Here is a 6,605-nt window from a genome sequence, read left to right on the forward strand (position 1 = left end):
GTGACATGGTGCACAGATGAGTTTATGCTACAAGAATTATCTATTGTGGACAATGCAATCCCTCTACTAAATTTTGATGAGTCGTAACACTGTTTATAAATTCCTTGAAGTCTTACACCCTGTCTTATGATAGGAAAGTTTAGGACTCCTCATTTTCTACAACTATGAGCTTAGTTTTGATTAAATTGTATAATTTTTGCCCAGTGAATTCATCATATTAATCACATTAATAATATCAGTTGGCCATGCTTATCTGGTGGCATCTTCAATGATTTTGTACAACTATCTCATTCTCTTTCCTCTTTAGATTGCATCATTTTCTAATGTATGCAATCTTCCTCTATTGGGCAATAGTTTTCTATAGCGTTAGATATGAATAATTTTTGTATATACATTGTATGCCCTTTTTTTATATTCAAAACCTTCGTGATGCTTCCCATTTTTGTTTCTGGACTGCAACAACAAGTAACTGTACACAAATTTCTGCTACTAAAACAGAATCATAGTTTCAAAAATCCATGCAAACAACGTCAACAATACAAAGGAATTAAGACAGTCAAGAAATGTTCTACCATTCACAACCTAATGATATCTGAAGAACAACCCTTTTTGGGTTAGAAAATACTGCAGCGATAAATTAACAAGAAGTAGCATGTATTACATAAAATTTATTGGCAAGGTTCTACACTCAGCTTGCACCCAAATCTACATTGAAAGTATTTCATTGTCAATCATGCTGTAAAAAAAGCAGACCATCGTTTTAGTAGCACTAAAGCTTGTTATATATCCCTGTAAATTCAAATTGCTTTTCTACGATACATCATACATTATAGATTAACTAATACATTAGCAATGAAAATATAAAACAACGTTTTTTTTCATTGAACTCAATACGAAAACTCATCACCCACCTTAGATGATGTTCGAATATGCATACTTTCACAGTATTAGATATTGATTATCAACATTCATGACTGCCACAGGATACAGAAATAACATGATTTAACAATGAATAGCTTTCAGCAACATAGTAATCTAACTAATACAATAGCAATGAAGATATAAAACAATTTTTTTTTTCATTCAACTCAATACAGAAATTCACAGCCCACCTTAGATGATGTTCGAATATGCATAATTTCACAGTAATAGAGACTGATAACATTTGAACTATCAAATCTCTGTTGGTTACTAGATCTACAGTCAATATCAAAATTCATGATGGACACAGGATGCAAAAATAGAACTAGGTCATAGGTCATATTAATCAGAATGCAACACAAGCCTAACTAATGTCTGCTAACTAGGACAATAAACATGGCCTAATACAAGCAACACAAGTGATCTAATAAAGGTATCAGAAGCCTAAAACAGAGCCAAACCATACCAGCTAAAGGATGCAAGTAAACGCTAAAATATTTCTTCCAATCCTTAAGGAAAAGGCATACCTGCAAATGGTATATACTATCACTATAAAGGTTGTTACAGTAGCATACGTCTATTTCCATTACTTTCTGGAACATTCTCATATTCATATTGCACAAGTACTCTACCAAAATCAATGGGGGTGCTATCTTACATATCACCTCCATAATTGTATAATTGTTAAACATTCAACTGTTATGAATGATTTTAAACATGAATAGCATCATCATCAGATGGAGCACTTTATCTTTCCTAGAAGCTGTACAGACCAATGATGAAGTCGAATCTCCAAAACAGAAAATTAGATTTCACTTTAAACAATCTTAATATTCATATCAATTTAAATAAATTGCTAACCTGCCTAATTAGAATGATTAAATTGATTAACAAACTTATCAATACGGATAGCAAGAAAGGAAAGTTTAACCATTCATATGCCCCCTAAAGGATCCAAATATTTCTTGGTTTTCTAAGTATAAAGAAAAACTCAATTCCTAGAAGTTTTGTCATTCAATGACAACAAGTTCCCTAAAAGTGGGTAATTTTGTTCTCTCAAGTCTCTCCCTTCATTTCTTGTTAGTATACCACACACCACAAGAGAAACCTTGAACTATTTCACTGAAAGATTCCCTTTTCATTTTAGATATTAACTTGAAATATTTATTCTATAAGATAATGACAAGAAAATCCCAGTGGCTACATATGTACTCTTACTCCTAGATAATGTTGCAATATAGTTGCATTGTGGTTGAGTACAATATACACTTTCCCCAGCAAGCTTAAAATGTTTTCAATCTCATCTCCCAACAAATCCACCTCCTCCCCAGCTTCCTGGAGATGGAAATATCTTTTGTCACACATTTTCCTGTAGTGTGACTCCATTACTGCAAATGAATTGACTAGCCCACTAAGTGTGACTAGTTGCCACTCAACTTCTTTCAACCTTAGGAAGTTGTGATGGAGTTTTTCCAATGTTGTTTCTTCAAATTTCAGAGACGCATCCATGACATTCCTAATATACCTTGCTAATTTCATTTCACTCTGCTTTTGATTCATTTCTAAGTTTGTTATCAAATCCTCAAGCTTTTGCACCTTTGCCTCAAAGAAATATTTTTGTTTCACTTTTTCCTTTATATGCATCAATTCCCACTCAAGTGATACTTCCTTCTATTCAAGACATTCTTTCAGTAGAACTTTTTCATTTGTCTGATTTTCAATTTATTTTTGAGCAAAGGTCAAGGAAATATCTTTCTCTACAATGACTCTCTCAAGTTCCATTCTTTTTTTTCCTCATTTACAAAAAGTTTGGAGAACATTTTCCTCACATACTTACACATGTATATTGAAAGTTGTAAAGCAAAGCGCTTGAACAACAATGTTGATTCATACAAGCTTTTAAGATAACACTCAAGATAAGTTGGAAGAATGATCTATGTATTCACCTTGTTCTTATTAGTAATATAAGAAGGGGGAAAGTGGCTTACATATTTTTTGTTTTTGTTTCAAAATATATATTAAATACGGATATCTCAAAGCTCTATTGTTGTAGGTAAATGGGATGATGTAGCAAAGGTCAAAACAATAGTAAGAGGAAGGGGCTTGATAAAAAAAACCAGGATGCAGCTATATTGAAAGTCAATACGAGGAACCATGTGTTTTTTGGAGGAGACTGATCACACCCCAAGCTTTAGAAACATACCCTAAATTTCATGGTTTCATTTCGCTAACGCAAAAGTGGCAAAACGTCTGGGTTTATTCCACTATCTATATACTCCAGATAGAACCAAGTTTATATAACATCTGATAGAAAGGAATAAACTAGAAACAAAACAATCAAAGGCTTCATAGCACATCGTCAATGGAACATAAACTATATAGAATCTGTCACAAGGGAATAAACAAGAACCAAAACAATCAAAGATTTCATAGCACACAGGATTGTTTTTTTGAGATGATCTTTGAGAGGAGATTCGTCAAAAGAAACATGCAATGCTCCCTATACTTGTGATTTTTTCCACCACCCTGAGAAGAACAGGGCTTTCTACTACTTCTACGGCTCCATTCCTAAAATCCCTTCGTGTGCTAAATGTGGCAAGACCAAATGTATGGAAGATGGATCTGACTGCGTCGTTCTTCATCCTGGCCGCAATGTCACAGGAATGAACATGGTTGGTAGCATATGTGATTTATGTGAAGCATTCATATGCCATTCCAAACGCTGCCTCACAACTCATTGTTGTACATGTCCTCTAACTGATGCAACATGTGTTGAATGTGAACAGACTCTTTGGGATCATGGTGGGAGGATGTTCCGATGTTTTTCATGTGATCAATGGTTGTGTGAGGATGATCAATTTGAGCATCAAGCTTCCTGCCAACAACTTGATAGTGAGACTTTTCATTGCTTGTCTTGCAATCGTCTTGGAATATATACATGCTTGCGTTGCAAGATTTGCTTCTGTGATGATCATGTGAAAAGTGTCACTAATGCAACCAGGAAAGGAGAGGGACTATCATGTAAGAAGTGTGGTTATGCTTTGAGAGAGACAAAATATCTGAGTGTTTCTGTTCGGCAACACAAGTTTGGACGGCAAGTGTTTATTTGATGTTGCTTGTGCAGCTATTGGAAAATACAACTATAATAGAATTGACTCATACAGAGTTTCTTGAAGCATTTAACGCTTTAAAGAAAATTTGTTGACTGGTTTGGGCACTTTCCAACCATTTTACAAGGGTTTAAAGGAGGATTAGGACCAATATGGTATGGTAGCTACATTTTAATAACGCAAAGATGTTGATAGGGGCTGAGTTGATTGGTAAAGCAGGGCATTGTTATTTGCTCCACCATGGTTCAAATCACCCCAGTAGCATGTTTTCCCTTGTGAGCCAGTTCACATGTGTAACCAGACCTGATACTGTGGTTGGGGTAAGCTACAGGTCCTAAGCACTTGGAAAAATAGATACCCCTACTCACAGTTGCTTAGATGAAGAAGGGCCACCATTAGGCCTCAAATTTGAAACCCGCTCTGATACCACGTGTGATGACCCAACTATAGGTCATCTAACTACTACTACACTCATTCAAATAAATTTCACTAATTTTCATAACAAGGAAAAGTTCAGGTTTATAAAACATCATAATCATGAACATAAATTAATTTAATCTACAACATGTATAACTTGTAACAATTTATCTGCAACATGTATAACTTGCAATAATTTACATAACTCAAATAAATGACTGATAGTACCTATTCCAATAGCTTAGTTGAGATGCTCTTGAGCTCCATGCTCCTCTGGACTACCCGCTTGGATTTGCCTCCCAACCAACTAGGAAGTAATTCCTAGCCCAAGGAACCTCCACAAGTTCCCCAACCCTCCAAGCCCATGTCGAACTCAGCTGTAGTGTGCCCAAGTTTAACAAACACTCTCCAGATCCAAATTTGATCTCCCTTCTCTTTCTCCACATCCCTCCTCCAAAACAAAATCCTCTCAACAGAACCAAACCAAAGCCACGACCAAGAATCCCCCTGTCCTCTCATCATCCTTCTCGTTTTATGCCTCTTCCTCCAATCCACCTCAACCACCTATCATTAATGTCATGACTACCCCCTCATCCTTTCATTTGACTTTTCTTACCATATCTTCTCCCAAGTAAATTTGAGAGGAAATTTTGGGAATACGATATGGATATTTAATTTGGAAATTAATTGGGGAAGACTATATATTCTCCCAAGTAGATTTGAGAGGACATTTTGGGGATAAGATATGGGTATTTAATTTTGAAATTAATTGGGGCAGACCATATCTTCTCCCAATTAGATTTTAGAGGACATTTTGGGGATAAGATGTGGATATTTAATTTGGAAAATAATTGGGGAATACCATATCTTCTCCCAAGTAAATTTGAGAGGACATTTTGGGGATATGGATATTTAAATTGGAATAATGGAAGGAGACCATTTCCTATCCAAGATTAAATTTGAGAATATAATTTGGGAATTGAATAATAACAATAATAAAAAGACAGTAAATAAAAATTACAGTTTCCCAAATGTAGGTATTTACCAATATTTCTTGACAATTATATGTCAAAATTTTCAGGTAATTTAAACAACAGTAAAATCTGCATGATAAGATTAAGTGGCGCATTACAGTATAAAAAAATTGTGGCTGGTAGTGAAGATCTACATACTAAAATGATACTAGTTTGTCAATGGAATTGATGACTGATAAATTTCTCATTTTCATGTTCTATTATTCTCTAAATTCATTTTATCATTCAACACTAATTTAAAAAGAAGCATTAGCTAGATATGTGCCTGAAGCATATGGAAGAAATTGGATCGTGATAATGGGAGAAATTAATCTCCAAAATGTCATATGCACATCCTTGAATGTCTCATACCTTCCTTTGAAAGATCAAGCCTAGTAATTCATAAGTATAGAAAGAAAAATTGAAAAATATGATAGAAATCCAATCTAATGTCACAACAATAGCCTATTAGATAATCCAAATTCTCGAAAGTCATAGGTCATATTAATCAGAATGCTCAACAAAAGAGATTAACCAATTATTGGAGAAGGAAACCTATTATCCTTTATAAACAAACTTTAGCAGTAAACATCATTCATGCTAGAAGGCTGTTGAATCTGTCCCCTAGGTCTATGTTTTCTCCGAGTCATGTAAAGACTCCACATTTTGAGGAGAGGATCACAAGTAGCACGGGTTATAAGAGTCAAAGGGGCTTTAGGGTGAGTTAAAGGCCCTTCTTTTGTAAAGGGATGGAATTATCTAAAGGATTTTGAGCTCCGCCCATGGTTTGCAGCCCATGATATTGTAAGGGTAAAAGCATACATAAAGGGAGTTTTTAGTAAGTTTAAGAGAGAGAATAATGGAATTGAACTATCCTTGAGTTTATTTTGGTGAAATCTTTCTGTAGTCATGTGAAGAGAAAGTCTCCAGTAGATGTGTGCATGAAGACCTTGGTAAGTATGCATTTGTGTGCGTAGGCCCCTACAACTATGTGTGTAGGGTCAGAAAGATTGTATTTGAGTAGACTTGACTAACAAAGAAGAATTTTTAAGCATATCTGTGTATTTTCCTATATTCACATAGTTTTTGTGTTTTAGCCTATTTATGGTTCATTTTATATGTTTAGTTTGCAATTGCATCACGA

The 6,605-nt window shown here is 34.8% G+C and overlaps 2 pseudogenes; one reads left to right on the top strand and one right to left on the bottom strand.

Moving 5' to 3' along the window:
* Positions 1 to 2,121: 2,121 nt before the first annotated feature.
* LOC149180844 (WPP domain-associated protein-like) lies at positions 2,122 to 3,077 on the bottom strand (annotated as a pseudogene).
* A 206-nt stretch (positions 3,078 to 3,283) lies between these two features.
* LOC149180845 (uncharacterized) lies at positions 3,284 to 4,031 on the top strand (annotated as a pseudogene).
* Positions 4,032 to 6,605: the final 2,574 nt, after the last annotated feature.

The sequence above is a fragment of the Pinus tabuliformis genome, chromosome 3_2, assembly GCF_031772625.1.
Source record: "Pinus tabuliformis cultivar Carrire ecotype Pingquan chromosome 3_2, CPIR1, whole genome shotgun sequence".
NCBI classification, from domain to species: Eukaryota; Viridiplantae; Streptophyta; class Pinopsida; order Pinales; family Pinaceae; genus Pinus; species Pinus tabuliformis.